Below are 21,621 nucleotides of genomic sequence, written 5' to 3' on the forward strand. Positions count from 1 at the left end.
AAGATTTTATTTTAATCTTTCCATTGATTTTGAGAATGATTTTTGAAGTATTTTGGAAAAAAAATACTGCAATTCTAAATTTATATGACTGAATGTTTAGCTGTACTATGATACGGAAGTTTGAAAAGTAATAGTAGTCTTCCTTTGAGAATGGATCTCTGTGACAACTAATTTCTACAACATACACCAAAGCCTTTGTTCTTTGTGCTTTTAAAGTCGCTATTTGATCTAACAATCCGTATGTGTTTCCCTAGATCTTGTTCTAAGGGTCCTGTTCCTGTGTTCACATCCTGGCACATCTGTAAATGGTCATGATGATAGTGCCCTAACCTTTTCTAGTGCTGTGAACTTACTGCTCATTTAGTCTGTATAGTACATTTCTTAAGTAACAGGATTTTAGTGCTAGTTTCATTGTAAGGGGGAAAAAAACCTCCTGAAATTCAGACTGGATGTGATATGACAAGGGACATATCCATTTCTTATTTCCAGGGGTTCTGATGCTGTTTGGTTCTTCAACTAGAGTGTTGTGCTTCAAGCTAGAGCTCACATATTTGATGCCTCCTGTTGGAATCTTTCTGAAGGGCTTACAAGGTTGTTAAAATTATTTAAAGCACATCACTAAGCTTCATGCTTGATTTACAGCAAACCATCACAATATCATTTATGAACTTTACTTTTTACACATTTGCTTAGCATAAAAGGGTAACCTGTTGGTGGAGTTGTATAATTTAAAATGTTGAACATATAAGGACAGGAGGACTCTGCTTCCTGAGGAAACTATTAACTTGTAAATGAAAATGTAGTTGAAAATTAGTAGTTAATAATTGCCATTTTCTAACATGAAAAGGTTCTGTGGCTCATGTGTTTTGTTAAACATTGTAAAGGTGTCAATATTAGATGAACTTTAATGTGTTTATGGTTAATACAGTATATTTAGGTGTAGATGTGAATTGTCCTGGAAATGATGGTTATAGCTGAGCTGGGTAGGAGGAGGCTGTGTGTGTGCTCCTGTGTGTCTGTATTTGTCTTTGAAAATTTTCTCATTTAATGTAACATAACCAGTGCAGTTATTTTACATGAAATCATTACTCTTGGTTTTGTGTTCCGTCAACTTAGTGCTCTTCTTTTGGTTAATTTTCTTAACCAGAAATGTGGTTTGGGAAAACTAAGCAGAGACGTATATCAAGTATTTCACTAGTTTCTATGTTTTAAGAATATTTATATCGCTACCTTTAATTTATAATCTTTAGAAGCAGTGTAGTGAAAATGGGTTTATATTATACATTTTGATAGAGAATAAAATAAGAATCACAGATAAAGATAAAAAAGATAATAGATGCAGTGGTAGCATTTATTTAACAATGATTCTTTGAGATTGAAATTACTTCTTATAACTTGAAATGATAAAATAATATTCTGCCTGTGCCTACAGAAGTGAATATGCCAGAGAGTGAACTTTTGTTTTGTTTTAGATACTGGGAATTAAGAAACTAATTCTAAAATTTAATATTAGAATAAAATGACCATGATTTGATTAAATACTTCAGATACCTAATTGTACTATTGTGAGTATGAATTTTCATTATTCTTGTTATTTGAGCTAAAATTTGTTTTTGATTAAATGTCTTCTGGAGTCATCTCAGAATATTTTATTAACTTCTGTTTTTAATAAAAAATAAATACAGTAATTTTTATGACCACAAAACCGTTAAAAGCGGCATTAAGAAAAAGCTTTTGTAGAAAAATATCCTGTTATACATGACATCTGTTTTACTCTTCCTTCTGAAGATGCATTTCTTAACTTCAAACTTTCTAGATATCTTCTTATACTAGTAGCTAAATCATTATCCTGCAATTACATTGCTGTCTTAGACATGGTTAATGTCAGATTATTTAACTGTTGGTATTCATAATATCATTGTGTTTTGCTACTGAGTTCCCTGCTCCAAATTATAAACCCCTTACAGGGGTTTTGGGTGAGACCATTTATGAGCATTTAGGATTAGATGCATCTTTATCTAAAATAAATTGAGAAAAGGGAAATATTAAAAATTGGTGTTATGCCATTCTCTTTCAAGTTTACCATTTTCTATAGAATTTACCATTGTCTGGCATAATTTAATACATGAAAGCATTGGTTCTTTTTTCCCTGTTTTTTAAAGGATGTCTTTTTCTGGGAATATACTTCTATCTTTTATGACTTACAAAATGTATAACAGTGCACTGTCCATCAGAATTTTCAGTGTAGAGACAATATATTACACTTAAAGAGTGCAGGCAAAAATCTGAATTTGAAGAATTAAATAATAGATTATTTTTTGGTGTTTAAATTTCTAACATCTTATGGTCTAAATATTTTAATGGTAACATGCTTATGATAATTATTTTTAAAAAATACAAAGTTATTTGGTTCTTCCAGCTTTTCTGTTTTATTCAAATAATCATTACAACCAGAGTCACCTGGAATCTTCAAAAGTACTATTGACACATTTCATTTGACTGGATTTAGAAGCAACCTTGATGATTAAGTTTTTATATGTGTATTTTTTTTTTTTACATTTTTATCCGGATGCACCACTTTTCATTTGAGATAGGAAATGGAATAACAAGGCACTCCTAGAAAATCTTGTTTCTGTAGACAGCTCAATCTTGCCAGAAACCACTAGGCAGTGAAAATATCACGAGAAAGCTTGTTCCTACAAGACTCCAGACTGATTACCAGACCAAAGAAGTTCCCAGAAATTTAGCTTGAAGCAATCATTTAAAATTTAGGAGGCGGATCCAATCCTGTTCCTAGTCACCCATTGCTAATTATAGTTGCTATAATGTCCCAGTGATTTTGTTATCAGCCACTCCCCAGTATAAAAATCAAAGTTAAAAACAAAACAGTCTCTAGTATTTATAAAAAGCACACTCCAAAATATATTCTTGTTGATACTTAACATTTATGTGTTTTACTGTATGTAAATTGTACCGCAGTCTCCTTAACATTTAGAATCTGTTTTTTTCCTTGCCCAGTATGTTTGCCTTTGATGCAACAGATGGCTCCTTTAATCTCATTCCATTTTTATCTTAAAATTTCTAGTAGCTAGGAAGCTCTTGTTATTTAGGTGGTATCTATTTTACTTTGCAGGTATGTTACATGCTTAGATGTACGTAATTATCATTGAAATAATGGGATCACTGCCTTTTATAAAAAGCTATTTAAAAATATACATTTTATATATGTGTGTGTGTAGCCACAGCCTTCATAATGACTTTGAACAATTGGAACTACTGTCATAAAGCTCAAGCTTGCTATAAATATTGTTGTGATTTAAGTCAGACCCTGGTTTTTTGGGGGTGGTTAGAGGAGCCATTTGATGCAGCAGGTCTTCCTTGGTGGAGGCTTGCCCCAGCATGTCTGGATAGATGACTTTGATGTTGGGTTAACATCACAACTTGAACTGTGGTGTTTATACTGAACGTTAGCTTCCTGTATCACTCTTTGCGTCTCTCACATAATTCCAAATTCACTTTGGGTCTGAATACATGGACACTAAAGGGACATTTCCTTTAAAAAAGTGCTTGTTCATTAAGCACCTTAGAAACTTATTCCTTTGCATAATTTTCAGTAAGAATTCATATGCAGGGTTTGGTAGTCAATAATTTTGGACATAAAATTAATTCAGCTTTATTTTATGTGCTTAATGAAAGCCGCTTGTATGATAAAGAAAAATTTGCCTCATCTTTCCTTCCTTGGAGGCAAAAGAAAAATCACAAACCCTGGAAATCTGACCACTAATTAAGGCTAGAGAGGAGGGAGGGACACTGTGGACTATGGTGGATGACTATGGGTGCCTTGGTGGTGGGTGTGGTAACAAAACTTCAAAAGAGATGGGATCCTTATTTCTGAATCATATACAGTGTTGTAAGCCAGTGTTACCTTAATTAAGAAACATTTTCTTTTTAATGTTTCTTTAAATCACAGCAGGATTAATTCTTAAGGCCCACTAACCTGTTTTCCCCATTACCTAGGAAATTAAAGCTTGGGCTTTTAAAAACTAAAAATATAAATTTTAAATCATGGAGTAATTAAAGAACAAATGATTTAAAATCATATCCAGATTATGCATCAACACACTTTTGTTTACTAATTAAATGAAAACTGTAGCTTCAAATAACATCGCACCTGTTTAGCTTATGAGAGGATGTGGTAAATAGGATACAGAATTCTGGTAGTTCTGGTAGCTTGGCTAAAAAAAAATAAAGAAAACAAAAGAAAACAAATGACAAAGTTACCCAGAAAATCATTGCTTCCTTTTAGATTTGGAATATGTTGCTTCAGTCTTCTTTCAGTCAGGCTTTATGACATATAGATGTGTATGTTAAACATAAGACCGAGAAGCTCGTGTCTAAAACATGAGCCTCCTGAGCAGTAAACCACACCTGCTCAGAATCCTTGTTTTTTTCTATTATATTTTCCCCCTGTATTTAATTCTCCAGCATTTTGATTCTTACAACCAACCTGCCATAAAATTTCAAATTTTAATTTAGTCTTTGGTTGTTGGTTTATTCATGCGAAAAGTCTCCATATTCTGAAATTTTAGAGTAGTCCAAGGAATATGATTAAGATTATTTAGCCATTTGCTTTGTGCTAATCTTGAGTTTTCTTTTATCTTAAGTATAAATTGTTTCCTGTCTCTCAACATTAAAAAATAATAACCCGCAACCTCATAATTTATCTTTTGTCCCATTCTTACTTATTAGGAGTCCTCTTCCTTTTGTTGCCTTCTAAACTTGTCATACAGAGTATGTGAAGTTTTGTTTGTGCTTTTTAAGTAAAGTTTTTCTTTCTCCTCTTTATTGAAGAAACCCATTTTTAAGAACTTGATCATGACTTTATAGGTACAGTAGTGAAAAAAAGTCCTAAGGCCTACCAGTTGAATTTGTTTTAAGATAGTGTCCAGAAATATATTTAGCTTGTTGGAGTCTCCAACAAGATTTGACTGAGAAATGCATGTAATAGAACTGCCTTCTTCATTTTGAAATATATTAATTTAAATTATATCTTGTGTATACCTGCAAAAATCTGCAGTATTAATTTGGACTCTGTCTTAATTGCTAATTTTTTTCCTTTTTTAAAAAATAAATTGTATATTCTCATAATATTCTAATGCAAAGCTGTACTTATTAAAATAGAAAAATACTTGCTGTTATCAACATACTCAAAGGTATTATAAAATATTAAATGAAACTAGTTAGAGCTTGTGACACAGTGACTAATAAATCTTACAGAGACGAAGGAAAAAAGACAAAGTTGTACAGTAAATAAAATTAATAATTTCTGCAAACAAGTATGTTTATGCAAGAGCATTGTTTGCTACCAATTTTCTGAATAATTTCTGGATCAAGATAATTTATGATACTCTCTTTCAAAGAGCCCAATTATCTTGTAACCAATTCAGCATGGGATAAAATTAATCCCTTTTTAACTACAGTGAGAAAATTCAAGAACCTTGACTTCATAGACTAAATATCTGGACAGATATTGAAATGCCGCAGCAGAATAAGAGGAGAGAAATTGCTATAGATAGTCCAAGTTGTAATGTTTGTTATTAAACATCAGTTACTGTGAAAATATGGTTTCCATATGGGGTATGCTATGTGTAATTTACACAAACCATGTTAGTAATAGATTCTATCAAGTGGCACTGAACTCAAACTACAGCTTTTATAACAAAATATATAAGGAAATTGCTGGTGATATTGGGTTGGATTAAGAGGAAAATATCTTTATTAGGTGTTTTTCTTCCCTACTGCAGTGCACACTACTCCCATAGGCAGATTCTTGGGTTCAGACTTTGGTGTTTAAGAAGGAGATATTTGGAGATCTGAGAGGATAATTGTGGTAACTAAGTGGCTGTAATTCTCTGAGGTTAGATTAGATTTTTGGATCTGTTACTCTTAATACAGTAATCATATTTAGTTTACCTTTTTATCACTGGGCAGATATTCAGATTTCATGTGACTAATGGCAACTGTATTTGGAAAAATTGGAAAATAATGGAAGCTGATAATGATACCTTCAAGTAAAAATGTCTTGAGTGGTAGAGAAGACAAATCAAGGTCAGAACCCAATATAGAAAAGAGGAAAAAAGTACATTGGCATCTACAAAAAAAGGTGTTATTTCTGTATCCATTGAGTAGGCATGGTGATGGTGGATAAATTGGACTGAGGGTATCATTTATGTAAATAGTCCTGTTAAAAGACAAGACAAGTAGAGCCCTGTTGTGGAACAAACTCAGTTTAGGGAAAACATTAATCACCTTTGTTAGCTGGTAAGCATACCAGAAAAATTAGGGTAGTATAGTTTAATAAATGGTGTCAGCACATGTAAATGGTTTGTGATACTATGTCCCCAATGAATATTTTATAGTAGGCCAGAGTTTAGCAAGTGATAAAAAAAAGTTTTACTCTATTTGATACCTTTGAAATTCTGGCTTTCGTCATTGACTTAGGGGTACATTTCTGGCAATGCAGAATAGATTAAATGGAGAATCTTTCTGAAATTTGTATTTTAGATATTTTCTTTCTTGGGTGGACATCATACAAATTGCTGTTTATTTGATTCCTGCACAGGAATCATTTTGATGATGATGGTATATGCCCTACAATATTTCAGAATACTTTAATAATTAACAGACAGATAAAAATAATGAAGGTGAAAAATATTCTAGAAAATAGTGACAATCATATAAGACTTTTGATTGACTTCAGTTGGGAGCAAACCATTAATATACTGAAGTAGAAATAGCTGCAAAGTATCGAGTCATAGCAGTATCATAAAAATGCTTTTGGAGGTAGCTGCTGGCTGTGGAACATCTACCGTTTTAAAAAAAAAAATTGATGGAGGCTCTTTTTGAGTAGAAAAGAAAGTATGATTTCAGTTATTTTAACATTAGGCTTCAGGACTTTAGGACTTTAGTCTGTTGTCTCTCTAGCTAAGACTGTTATACTTTCATATGTTTGCCCTTGTTCATTCATGCACTGAAACAGAACCAGAACCCTAGCATCCCAGTTTGATTCTTTGGTACAGGGCCATTGTGTTTCAGTAAATAGAGAGTTTGTCTTTTCTCCTTAGACATCTAAACAATGGCAATAATCTATAACTAACTGCTATTCGTTATGTTGCAGAGGCAAATTGCGCAGAAAATTATGGATAATTTTAAAAAGATGAAATACAGGTGGCTCATCTAAAACAGACTCCAATTAAAACCACATTGTATTAAATAGAGCCTGCTTTAGATAGACTCCTCTTCATGCTAAATATGAATGAAGCAACAATTTTAGATATAATGGCGGGTATCTGGATTTTAATATGATCAGTTCTCATGCTTCAGGGCCCAAATATTACCAGCTGGTATTAAGAAACCTGCCCTCTTATAAAACTTGATTATATTGTTTTCCCCAAGGGCATTATGCTAGGAATTGAGAAAGTGGCTTTTATGGGGTATAGACTTTTGCATAAAAGTTGGTGCTAAAATTTTACTGGTGTCAAAATTTGTATCACAATGTTTTATCTGATATCTTATGAATTAAATGTGTGGAATTGGGCTCAGAGATTGTTTCTCAGCAAAAGATATGGCAGTTAAGTCCTCAATACAATGAATAAACTAAGGTATGGTCTAGACCTAAGTGTGTACTGTCTGTGTTGGTGCTAGTATGAGCTAGCTGTTCCTGTTACCTTACCAGGAGAATTTTTCCAAGGTTTGGTTGATCAAATATACTCATACCTGCAACTAGCAATGCCTTGACATATTGTCCTCTTCAATTATGATTTCATCAGTTTGGCAAAAAGTGACAAATAAAATGATTTGAGAATATTATGCTTATACATGTGTATATTCTTTTTATCTTAATCTTTCTCAGTTTTCAAGCCATGCATGCCAGTTTTCACTTGGAAAGAAATTTTTATCTGGTGAGGGATCCACAGAAGTCAGCTCTTTGACGGTCAAGGAATAGGGCTATTTATTTCAGTTTTCACTATCTAAAACAGTGCCTAGCACATACAAAGTGTTCAGTCCACAGTCAAATGTATTTTGAAATAAAAAGAGATAAAAGAAAGGAACAATTAGTACACCAACCCCTCCCTGCAGTGGCATGGGTAGTCCTAACTCTTGTGGTGAATGGAACTATGGAACTTAAGCAGTTCATCCTGTCTAATTAGTTGAAAGGAAACTTAGAAGTTCTTTAAAGGTACATGCAAGAGCCTCTTTGATTGCTTCTCCTCCAGCCACCACTCATGTCTCTTCTTGCCTCAACCTTGCTCAGCAACATGGGCCAGCTTGTAGTTCTCTGCAGATCCCATGCTGTTTCCCCTTTTCCAGTGTTCTCCCATGTTCCCCCACCCCCACCCTTTTCCTCATATCCCCTTAACCTTTTCTCCCTCCCCTTGCTCCCTTAACAGTAGAAACCTCACTTTGATTATTAATGCATTCTCCCAGGTTGTCGCCCCTTCTTCCCTGTTTCTAACCACACCTAGTTGGCTACATGTTTTTAAAGCTTCATTAACTTTACTTTTTGCTGAAGTCTTTTCAAAGCCACACATGAGTTAGTGCCCTTCCTCTGTTTCTCTAGAATGTTCTCTTATCTTTTACACATGTGGATCGAAAGTTAAAATTATTTGTATTTTCTCCTGCAAGTGTTTTTTGATGTCAGGAAGTTCACAATTGCCTCTCTTTGTATTTGTATTTTTCAGATTTGAATATGAGCATAATGCTAAGTCATAGTAATTGGTCAGTAAGTATTTGCCAAATGAGTGTCCTTACCATTCTTCTTAGAAGTCATAGAATGAAAAAGTTGGACTGTTTCTTTAACATTAAATCCTCCGGATTACTGAGTATGATTCTCAGTCCTTTATTACAAGCTGTGTGGCTGTTAATATAGTTATCTGCCATATTTCAACTTGGATAAGCATATTTTACAGATTTATTCTGCTGCATTGATCCTATTATATACAGTATCACATAGTACCAAGGCTCCTGGATTGTGTTCTACAGGGCAGTGGCTGTGTTTGGGGATGAAGGAATGGTGTTTTAGTGGTGAGCATGGGCTTTTATTTTAAGGGCTTTGGCAATTAGAACTGCTATTATTTTTATTAAATAGGTAAGTATTTAGATCTGTGGTTCATTAACTATTTAATACTTGAATTAAAAAGACTAGTTTGTAGCTAAAATTATAAAAGTATAGTGTTAGGAAAGTTGGAGGGCACAGGTAAATTCAATATACTTGTATTCAGATTTCACAAATGCATATAATAATAAATGTAGTTTTTAGGGAATTGAAAAACCCATTTTCTTGATTTTGAAGGAAGCTTTACATTTTTCATGGTACTTAAACTTTACCATTTAAATTTAAACTACTAGTGAAGACCAGAAATCTATTTACTAGATTTTTTAATAATCAGATTTGCCACTTTGGGGGGGTACCAGTGCTTGCTTTTGTTAGATGTAATTAATGCATACTAAGTAAATAAAATTTAGACAAAGAATATTTTTTTATTAAAGATTTATTTTATTTTATGCATACAAGAGCTGGGACACAGGCCAAAGGTGTGGAGGATGAGAGAATTCACCAGAGACAGAGTGGGGAACAGAATAGGCAGATTGACCACTGCTGAGGGGAGCAGTAGGCGAGCCAGGAGAGGTCTGCTGCGCCATGTGGGTTGCTCCCTGGCTGGCCGGGGAATCGAACTCGTGCTGCAGAGGCTGCGGATAGCTTCATAGGTTGTGTCTTAACCCCTTGCGCCACCAGGGAGGCCCTAGACAATGAATTTTAACAACAGTGAAGCCATTGCTCATAGTTCTGTCACATCAGTGTTAGGTTTTGGGGCATTTTCTTGTTTGTTCTTTTCTCATAATTCATTTTTAAAAAAGTATCATGGTGTGTACACTGCTTATGAGGTGCTTTTTGATTATCAATGTGTTTTAACTTTTTCTGTCTTAAATTGATTACTGTGAGTTTTAATAATTTAATAGTAACTTAATGTAATTGTGACTCAACTGTTATTTCTTGAGAGCTTGTTTGGAGGTTCTAGCAGGGGAGCACAGCTACTCGTATACCCTCGACCGAAGACCGGTCCGTCTCTATTGGGGAGGCCGTCCTCTTCGACCGAGCGCGCAGCTTCGGGAGGGACGCACATGGAGCGGTGAGGGAGGAAGGGGACACCTACCTAGCCAGCCAGATCAGCCGAATCAACCCTGGCGATCAATGGGGTGACAGATGTCGCAGCCAGATCGCCCTCACATCCTCAACTGTTATTTCTTGGTAGATTTCACTATTCAATTTCATAATCCAGTTTTTAACTTTTCCTTTTTAGACTAAGCTACCTTATTGTTTTAATATGAATGAAGATTGCCACAACTAGTCATTATTTCTACAAATATGTCATTTTTGTGGCAGTGTAAGATTTTTTTAAAAAAGACTTATTTATTTATTTATACAAGCACTGGGTACAGTCAGAAGCACGGGAGGGTGAGAGAATTCGCCAGAGTCAGAGCAGGGAGCAGAACAGGCAGACGGACAAAGTACACTGCTGAGGGGAGCAGCGGGTGGCAGGAGAGGTCTGCGTGCCATGTGGGACCCTCACCCGGTAGCCGGGGATCAAACCGTTGTTGCAGAGGCTGTGGGCAGCTTCTCAACCCAGCGCTCAACTGCTGCGCCACCGGGGGGGCCCGACGGTATATGATTTTTCAAATCACTGAAAGTGAGTATTTAAAAAATTTGTTGTTCCTGATTGAAATACACATTCCTCATTTGTTCTTTCCTTGTTACATTAATGCTCTCTCCTGTCTGACTCAGTCCATCCATAAAGATGTGACTTTTAGACTTACACCGAATATTTGCTTATGTACAGTCCAAACCTGTTCCCTAAAACACACACACGCACACACACTCACACTCTTACACTTCATTTAGGAGACATTTAACCATTGGAGCCAAGGTTTTCTCTATTAATAATGTGAATCTTCTGACCATTCTCTAAGTGTTGCATTGATGATTGCCTCATGAGAAACAAAAATTTTCCCTGGAACTGTGATGTAAACAGAACGAAAATATGTGCTATTAATGTGACTTCTGGAGTGGATTGTTGCTGAATGTGGCAACTTTACAGTTTTAGAATAATGTGTTTTGACAGATTAGCTGATAAAGGCACACATCAAAAGTAAACTTTCCCTGTTAGTCCTTACCTGTGATATATCTAAAACACCTACGAAAAGTAATTTCATCATTCTGTTTTACCTGATTGAGACTTGGGAAGAAACAAGTGTGACAATACTGGGTATTTTTCTCAGAGCAGGCCTGAGGTGGTAGTTTGGTGCTACATAAAAGATACCGATCACTTAATGATATTGGTAAAATTTTATTAGTTGTTGCCTGTACACAGAATAAAGGATAAAACACCCAACCATTTCTACTTACGTTTCTAGACTAATACTGCTGGACCTCTTTTCCTTTTCGCAGTTAATGTCTATCTATTCGAATGTTCTTTCACAGAAAGGAAAAGTGCATTTGTTTAAAAATATCTAGGGCCTGCCAGGGAATTTTTTTTCCACAATGCTCTGTGGTTACAGATGAAGCTTATTATTGTATAGATGACAACTTAAAATTTTTGTAGTAGCTGGTGGCATGAGTTGATAATCTGTGATTTGCGTTGCATGTGTGTACACACACATACACATGCACTAGCAGTTTTTGGCCTGGCCATCAGTAGCTGCATCTTGCCCTGTTCCTTCTCCCTCCTCCCTCAGATACATGAACATGCACAGTCTTAGTTTAAGCAAGTCCCAGAAGAAACAAATGGGAGAGTGGGTGTGGGAAAGAGGTATATGCTTTTCATTGTCCTCTTGTGGTGTTTCACTTGAGAAAGTGACAACACTTTGAAAAGTTAAGTGTTTGAATTTGTGGATTTTTCTCTGCCTCTGTAACTTCTGAAACTTTCTCTAAACAAGATGGCTGGCACATTCTGGGGACAGAGCAGAGACACAGAACAGAGACAAAGCCGCCCTGAGAAGGCAGACACACTTACATTGCTTGTGGTTTTTCAATACAGCTGCTTTCAGATGGGCCGGCTTGTTCTACGCTGGTTCCTCTGCCAAAGCGAGACTGTCACACAGCTGGTAGTACTTACTGTACTTGCGGGAAAGTATGTGATTCATTAGTTGGAACCGTATGTTTTTCACCAGTTCTGGTCATGTTTTTGTTAGGATGTGGTAAAAACATAAGCAGGGGGTGAAGGGACAATGGAAACATGTGACTTGTTAAGGATTGGCCCCAACCCATTATTTGCTAAATTGTACACCATAAAATGTCCTCTGTACCTCATAAGACAAATGACTTAATTTTTCATTCCTCAGTTGAGGTCATTTAGTCATAAGTAGTAAAAATTATCAACACTGAGCTCTTTTTCTTTTCTGTAAAGTATTATGATCCATTTAAACCCCAAATTATAATATGAAGAGAAGTCATGCAAGTAAAAGACATTAATTTGCTGAAAAGTGCCCATGACGGGTGAAGAACTTTAACTGGAGTGAACTCTTGCTACTGATAAAATATGAGGATGGTGTTACAGATAATAAGAAACACTTCCAGCACTACAGGGTGTGAGAGAACAGTAAATGGGAGTTCCTTTGTCTACACATGGTCAAGCAAACTGAACTTGTGTGCCTAGAGGGTCCCTTCTTTATCTTAATTTTGGTGTCATTAATGGGTTTGCCTCACAGGATCTGAAATGGTCAGGCTTGGTATCATGCAGAACCGTTGATGTGAGCCGCCCTGAATATTGGCCCGTGATCAGGTAGTTTTTGAGTTTGTGAATATTTTATAACCTCACAGACCTAACCATATTCTTTGAAAAATGAATGTGGTCTCTGCTCTGTTGTGCTCTCTTTCCATAGGTATTTGCTTTAACATTTGCTTTTCTCTACTTCCTTTAAACACTGCTGATGCCTTTCCTTTGTCCCCACCCCCATAACCTACTATTGAGATATGTGACATTTTTGAAGTCTGCCTGTGTAAAATATTAGTGGACTAGGCCTCTACCCCTAACTATGTTTTTCAGCTGCTCCCTTTTAAAAGAGTTCTGCACCATTCATGCCTCAGCACATACACTCCTGCAGTTGTGCTGGACTCTGCAGAATTAGAACCAGGTCTGTCTCTGACAATTAGCTCAACTGGCTGCAGCATAAATAAAGGAATGCGCTCAGGGGCTGTAGTCTGTGACATGGTTTAACAGAGCGTAAAAAGGTGCATCTGTTCCATGCCCAGATTCAGTCGCTTCACTGTCACCAGGAAATATCGACACGGAGACATGCCCGCACTGTTTGGTAAACAAGCGGCAGGTATTAAATTAACCAGGCTGTGAGTGTGCAAAAGTGCTGTTTCATTAAAAGCCCTGCTATCTCTGCTCACTGCTGGGTCACAAGAAGTCACTAGAGTATCTATTTAGATGTCTCATGGTACCAAACACTTCAACACTCTGTCCTCACTTCCAGGGAGCACCAGAGACCGTGGACAGCAGGATTTGGGGCAGGGGGAAAGAGAAGAAGGAAGGAAGGGTGTTTATTTTGTGTTTGCCTTTCCCAGTTAAGACTGAGCAAGAAGGCAGTGAATACTGAGTTAACATAGAGTTGGGTTTTAGTTTTAAGTTGCATTATGAAATCTGGAATCAAATGGTAGCCAGATTTTTGTTTTTCTTGCCTTTCTGTCTCCCCCTCCTCATGGCTGCTACTTGACTTGAGATTTGAAATAATGGGGTGACCATGTGATCAAAGTTTTCGCTCTATGCCTATGTTGTGTAGACAACAGACGTCATGTAATATACTTACAGGCAATGGGATTATACTGTTGTAATGTTCTTAGGCATTTGTCTTTGCATTCAATATTTTTAGTGGGAAAAACACATTTGAGAATCTTTTGCTTTTCTTTAGCAATGTGATGATTTTTAAAGTTTGTTTTTCTTCCAATTTCAGGAATGCTTCACAGAAGTGTTAGATACAGTTGTATATTGACATGTTGATATGTTCTTCGTTTTCATGGTCTTAGAATCTTTTTGGGGCAGTCTGCTTAGATCTGTAGGTAGACATAATAAGGTAATTTTCAGTATACACGTCTGTGCAAAAGAGACTGTTATTTCTGAAATTTCCCTGTCCCTCTCCAACTTGTGTTTCTTTTTTTGGGACCCAGCTAGCTCCTTACCTATTAGCAGATGATGTAATGCCATACAACTTGACTTAAAATGATTCCAATTTGGTGATACTTGAATGTGAAGGTGTGATGCATTCAATGCTGTATTTGAAGTGATCACCTTGGAAATATCTCTCCTGATTATAGAGGCTCTTTGGTCAGATCTCATAGCCACACCCACACACCTCTTTCCAGACCCATCTTTTATTGCTAACTCTCTTTATATAGTGACATCTGGGTGGAGGGGTGAGAGGCAAAGGGAGTGGGAGGATAGAGAAGAAGCATCCTTTCTTGTTTGCTCAGGAGAGGGTTGGACTGGAAAGCATTTCACTATCTGGAGAGTGGCAATGCCTTAGAATCTCTTTATCTTTGTAACATCTTTGCTGTATGAAGTTTAATAAGCCAGCTGTGCAATTTTTTTTCCCAGTGCCAGTGGATTCCATTTTTCATTTGCTTTCCACCCCCTTTGCTCTGAGTTTTCACTCCCTATTTCCTTATTTCAGGCCCCCCCCCCTTTTTTTTTATGTCTCAGGGGAGTTCCCTGAGTAGCAAGACTGAAAAAGAGCCGAGGTTTATGTTAGAAGAAATTAAGGTTAATGATCATTGGCTCATTTTCATATTCTGTGGGTGTGGATGGAGGAGTAATCAGTGCAGGTGGCCCTGCCAGTTGGGAGTTTTTCTTTGTCATCAAGAAAATAAGGAGAGTGCGGGGATTGAATTACCACAACTATTTCAGGACTAAACATATTTCATTTCCCGATCGGGTCTGGTTTAAGGACACAAAGCTGACATTAATTTTATCCAAAGAAAGCACAGCAATTTTTCCCCTTGTTTTATAATTTGACTGAATGCATAGGGTGGATGCATGTTCAAATTTAATTCTAGTATAATCTTACAAATAATACTCTGAAAAGCAAAGGAGTTTTGATTCAGTTTGACAGTTTATGTTTCTGTGCCCAATTACCACTTAGTTGTTGAATGTTAAAGAGCTGCTTTCTAAAATGTGCACTCGTACTGCACCGATTGGCTTCCCAGCTGCCTGCTATTACATGTGAGTTGCTCCTTTCTGACTTTGTAAAGGATGTACACGTTGAAGGGAGTTATGTTTAGCAAAGGAAGTAGGGGATTTGGTTAGGAAGTGCTCGCTGGCCTTGAAAAACTATCTTATGTGCATTTTAATTTCAGTCTCATAAAGACTGTTCTTTAAAGAAGTATTTGTTGGATTGAAAGAAAAAAAAAACTTACATGCTCAAACAAACTAGGGACATAACCATAACTTTATTTATGGAACAATTCCTTAAAGTTTTAATGTATTTGTAATGCCACTAATGTAACTTTCTGTGAGTGAGGAGCTCTGATTCAAAACATGGAAGAGGAAGATTTAAAAGTCAACCAGACACAATAAAAATCTTTGAGGAATAGTGTCAACACTAGCCATGCCTGGTAGGTTTTGCTTTCTTAGCAAAATGCGGCAGGCTGCTCTGGTGATCTGATGTGTTTTTAAAGCACAAGGTTTATTTGGCTGTTATAGTGTGAGTATAATATTAATGATACTAATGTTAAATTAACTTTTATGTTGTGTGAGCACTTTTTCTTGACCACCACCCCCTGCCTTCATAATCACACATTTCTTTGTACATACGTCTAGCTCTGTTGTCATAGTGAGCATGTATGTAACTGTAGAAGCCACAAAAAGTTTGGTGCAGTCAGGTAGTTATGCTGAACTACATCAGGCAAGTAAAGGGAGGGTGTTGGATTTTGATATCCTTGTGATGTGAATCCACATTCAACTGAACATTCATTGTATTCCCATTAATATGAATACTTTGCATTATTAATAACCCTGGAAGAGACCATTCCCAAATACTTGGCAATAATGTTTTCATGGCTTCTGGTAGCTCCTAGCTGTGAAGAAGTAAGTTTTTTTAGCACAGTTTTTTTTTTAAACACAGTAATTAAGAGTTTTAAGGAGCACTTCAAAATATTTAAGGAAATTTGATGTATCTTAAGCATTTCTCAGCTAGGCTAATAAAGCTAAATATTAAATGAAATGATGTTTTGAAATCTATATGATCTTTAAGTTCAGGACTTAGGCAAATCATGTTATTTATTTTAGGAAACATTAAACAAAGGTACAAAAATAAACCCAGTGAACTATTTTCTTTAAAAAACAAAACAAAACAAAACAAACTTAAATATGCAAACACTAGGCAACCATTTTCTTCCTGTTTTCTGCTTTACTTTTCATTGACTCATTTTCATACTGCCTACTGCTGATAGAGCTCAAAACTGGCTTTGCTTTGATATTTTTCAAAGGCTTTTGGTAAGATTCATTCAAATTAGGACCCACATATATCTGGTATTAGCCAATGAAAGAGCAACTATAAATTAATTCATCCTCACTTTAGTATTTATCTGTTATATATTAGGAATAGTTATAAAATGTATAACTTAAACTAATGTTTTACTTGCATAAAAGCTGGGCCTTGGAAATCAACTAAACTTTCAGACTATAAGGCTGAACATTTTAAATTCTCTTCTGAAATGCTTTACAGTGTGCAGTTGCTACAGACATTTGGATGGGTTTTCTCAGTAGACTCCTTAGTTTTGGCCACACCAGCTTCCCTGTCACTTGGACTTCTTCGCCAGCACTCTTTACTTTGACCTTTGGTTTCTTTCAGAAAGCTCCCAGGTTTTCTGCTTTCTTCCAGTTGGATACACAGCCTATGACAGAATTCATTGAGAGCTCATTTCTGCTAACTCTATGTTAGAATTTTCAGCTCATCATGTTAGGAAGTAACTAAGTCTGGTATAATATACTCTTTTTCCCACAGGTCAGAGACTTCCCCCTGAGTCTTATGCTCTGCACTTTGAATTTCTTATGACCTGACTACTATATCTCATTTACCGGAATAGATTATTCTATGAGGGGTATGTGTGTGCATGTAGGGTAGTATGTTTTGTATGTGCCTTTCATGTACACAATAACATAGTCAGCAAGGCTTTTTATGAGGCAGAATGTGTGGCTTAGTTTCCCCATCATTTTGGTGAAAATATGTAGTGAACAGATACTGAATTTCTGTCCTGCATTTAATGTCCTCTTTTTCATTTTCTTTTTCTGACTTAGGCAGCAAACTGATTCAAATCTTTAACCTGACCTGTAAAATAGGATGTTTATTCCTATCAAGGAATTTAAGAGAATAAAGTTGCTTCTAATTCCCTAATGGTAGAGAAATAATAACATGTAATTAAGTATTTAAATTGTCACCTGAAATTGTTATTCTTCAGATGCTTTATTCTTAGCTCTGTTACAATCACACAACACTGACAGTACAAGTTGTGGGAGCAACAAGCTCCTAAAAATATCCTCTCCTGGGCCTGGCCACCCAAGAGCTGTGTAAGGAGGTGTTTTATGAATTATCACAAAGTTAGGACTAACTGATGCTATCTGTACAGCCATTTCTTTAAAAATTGTGCCTCCAAGAGGGATCAACCACACCTTATAATTTAAGATACACCCCCTCTGATTTAATGAAGAAACTACTAAAGCTTCTTGAGGATTTTGTAGAGTATATTTGCTATGGTAACTTTCTTACCAAAAGAATTGCATTGCATTGTACCTTGAGGATAGTCAGCTTGAATTCACAAAATAAGCAACCCAGATCATTGTCAGTGAATACCATATCCTTCCTGAACATAGATGTTCTTTATTTTATGTATCATCTTGAATTATTAGTCAGTGATGTGACTCATAAGTTTGCCTATTATATTAATTAAAAATATTATGCAAATCCTTCTGAAAAACTTTTAAAAAGTCATCAGATGGAACTTTAGGTTCTTAAATTAATTGAATAATTAATAAATTTTGTTCTATTGTTTGTTCTTCACTGATTCTTTGGAGCAGGTCCAAATGTAAATAGACCATGAGTTTTAGGAGTGAACATCTGCAAAATGGCTAAATAAAATCTTATAATTTTGGGAGCTATATAACCTTGATTGCTATATCTCACATTTGAAAGTAATCAGGATCTGAAAGTTATGAAAGAAGACCATGGTCAAATCACCAACAACAGACAGAAATGGAAAAGAATCTCAGTGTCCGGACCAGCTCTGGCCAATAGAAATATGTGCAATATTATATACAAGTACAATTTTTCTAGTAGCCACATCACAAAAGTTAAATGGAACAGGTGAAGTGGATTTTAATGATATATAGTATTTGACCCAATAGAAAAAATATTATTTCCACCTATAATTAATACTAAAATATGTAATGAATATTAATATTTACAGAGATATTTTATTTTCATCTTTTCATACTGACTATTCTAAGTCAATTGTCTGTTTTATACTTGGAGTGTAAAAGCATTTCAGTTTGAGCTAACCACATTTCAAATGCTCAGTAACCACTTAGGACTAGTAGCTACTATATTAGACAACATAGTTTAAATACCAGTCTGATTTTCTTTCCAGCATAGTAGTGCAATAGCTTTGAAAGATTAACTCAAACTTTTAAAATCCCTGTAGGGCTAATTTAGGAGAGCTGGTGGCTTTGATATACAAGTGAAAAACTAATGGAAACTTGGGGTAACAACTCTTTGATAGAAGATTGTTAGGAATCATTCTGATCAGCATTTTTAATTCCTTGGGAAATGCTCAGGAATACCTCAAACAAGTAAATATTTTCAAGTTAGCTGTTGACTTTCTCCCCTCCTTGCTCTACCCCCTGTGAAGTCATACTGTCTCAGTTTGCAAACCACAGACACATTACAGGCAGTGTTGTGGGAGAAGAGAATGTCTCTCTCCATTTCTCCTCTTGGAGGTTGAAGGCAATCTAGCCTGGCGCTGCCCAGAGCTGAGGCTGTCCGCCATCTGTGTAAGGAATTCGTAATCCCAGACAAAAGAAATTGGCAAAGTCTTCCCTCTGTCTGTTCTCCAGATCCTCAAGATAGCCATAAAACACCTGGACAAAATCAGCAGGTGATGGCAAGGGAAAGAGAATGATCAGTCACAGGCGTTGTTGGAGCCTTTGAACATTACTTATGGCCTGGACATTGCTGTCACCAGGCACAGTTTGATCTTGGGTAAGTTTTCTGGAAGAGCTTCATTCCCTGGCTCTGTGACAACAGAAGTAGATAACACTGTGGATAGGGGAGAAAGGAGGGAAACTGAAGCCTCCCTGCCTGAAGGTATAGCAGTTCCAGGTGGTGCTACCTCCATGTGTGTAAGAACATCCTACAGAAATAAGTCATATCACCAGACGCAGAAGAAAGTATGCTAGTTAGATCCATGTTCTTACAGCAAATCTGTTAGAGAAATTAAAGTATTTTCTCATTATTTGTTTTCAGAATGTAGGTACTTGATTGACTTTGTTCATATGCTGTGTTTTTTACTGTACTTTAAAATCTATTTTTTAAACTTACACTGAGAAAAGACTGTTGGCATTATGTTAACCATGGGCTTTTGACAAGCTTTTGTTGCAATGATCCTAAATATCCACACACTTCATACAACTGGTACTCCTAGGATGTCTCTGTACATTTTGTTAGGGTAGGGCAAACAACACTAAACCCTGCAAAAAAAGACACTTAAATTTATTTTTTCTACGTTCTCATTTTGTGGCTTAACTTTCAGATCTTTTGATGCTATAGCTCCACAATTCAGTAGCTTCTTTTTTTTGGGGGGGCGGAGGACCCTCGCCGGTGGCCAGGGATGGAACCGGTGCTGCAGAGGTTGCGGCCAGCCTCGCAACCCAGCCCTCAACTGCTGCGCCACCAGGGGAGGCCCTTCAGTAGCTTCTTAGATGACATTTGGCTATCTGAATATTCTATGATTGTGGTATGTACTATATGAGTTGCATATCATGAAGTCTGATAGGGAAAGAACACTACACTAACAGACCAGGAATTTGGCTATTAAAAAATGGCACTTTTGACAGCAAAAGCACTGAGCAAAGTCCTTTAGCTGTTACTTTTTCATCACTATATAATGGTATTTAGCTTTGTTTGCTGTTGCCAGTTTTAAGGGTTGTATTTTAGCTATAATCTTTATTTCCAGTGAAAGGACTAACTAAAGCAGAAGCTGCACTATTTAATTCAGAATTATCCTCTCTCTCTTTGGCTCTGTCTACAAATGTAACCCTTTTTCATATAAATGGCGTCAAGCTTCATTGAATTTAGCTCTGTCTTGTTAAGTACATTAATGCTGTGTTCTGTCATTCATTACATGAGAATTAGTTGTCTATTACAAAGTGGGGTTTTTTTGTTTGGAGCCTGATTTTCATGGGAAGAAGGCCACACGTGGCTTAATTTCCTGAGTGCATTGAAAATCGGACTTGTTTGTGACTTGCGCACCACCCAAAGTGTCATGCAAAATGCCAATTCTACCATTTGGGAGACCCACCTAATTTTAAGTAGAAAACCTAACAGAGAAGAGTACTTATCACCTTCTTTTTTAAAAAAAAAAATCCTTTTCCTCTATGTACTTTGTCACATTTTTTAGTGATCTATACAGTGTCCTTAGAGTGTGTTACAGAAAGTGTTAATATCTTAGAGCAGCAGTAATAATAATCCTTTTACTCAGGGTAATCATGTGCTAATCCGCTGGTAAGTCAAAAGTATTAGATCATTTGAAATTCATTGTGTCAGCTCAGTTGAAATAACTGGTATGGTGCTATAAACATTTAGAGAAAGGGAGTCTTTGAACCCAAATAATAATGTCAAATAGTTTGTTAGTGTTACATGCTCATGTTTAAGGGTTTTATAAGCTCAACCCATGGACAAGAGCATTTCAGTTTACATCAGTGTGTAATATATTATTTTAAGTGAAGGTTTATTTTTATTTTGTTATTTGGGGAAAGTTACTTTTCCTCTGGCACTTATGCACTGAGATTTTATGTTACAGTTTTCACCCTGTAATCACAGGGAGTTTGGTGTGCCAGAGCCTTTTTTAAAAAGAAAATTATTTTTATTTTTCTAAAGTATTTGTTGGTGGTGAATTTGCTCTTGCTCCTTTTTTTCCTCTGCAAGTCTTAGATGAGAATTCATGTTGTACATATTTATTTTTCTGTATTTAAACTAGAAAGTTTTATGTCCTGTTTCTCTCCTTATTTCTCATTTCCTTTGCATTTTTATAATTCTCTTAAATTATTCTCTTCCCCTTTCTCTTTCTGAACCCCTAGTTGGTCAGCCTTTTAAGATTCCTTGTTTTAAGGATCTTTCTGAATTGCTTCATTTCTAAAAATTTGGAAAATTGTTGTCAAATCAGTATGGACATTTTGGGTGATGAATCATTCTCCTTTTGTCTTTCCTGCAAGTTAGTTGACCTTTCAAAGAGCAGTTCTTTCTTGAGAACTTCAGGAGTATGTCTCTACCTTTATGAGGTCAGTCAGCTGT

At 36.1% G+C, this 21,621-nt stretch overlaps 1 protein-coding gene across 8 annotated transcripts in view; it reads left to right on the plus strand.

Moving 5' to 3' along the window:
- Positions 1-21,621, plus strand: part of BNC2 (basonuclin 2) — a 417,406-nt gene that overhangs the window by 211,858 nt on the left and 183,927 nt on the right. Inside the window, exon 1 of one of the 8 annotated variants that reach the window (XM_054688705.1) lies at positions 19,167-19,311. The exons of the other annotated variants lie outside the window; for them this stretch is intronic. The gene's annotated coding sequence lies outside the window, so the exon portion shown is untranslated. Of the gene's footprint in view, positions 1-19,166; positions 19,312-21,621 lie in introns of those variants that run through there. 8 annotated transcript variants of the gene reach the window in all.

The sequence above is a fragment of the Talpa occidentalis genome, unplaced genomic scaffold (genome assembly GCF_014898055.3).
Source record: "Talpa occidentalis isolate TD23 unplaced genomic scaffold, MPIMG_talOcc4v2.1 talOcc4.7, whole genome shotgun sequence".
In the NCBI taxonomy this organism is placed as follows: domain Eukaryota; kingdom Metazoa; phylum Chordata; class Mammalia; order Eulipotyphla; family Talpidae; genus Talpa; species Talpa occidentalis.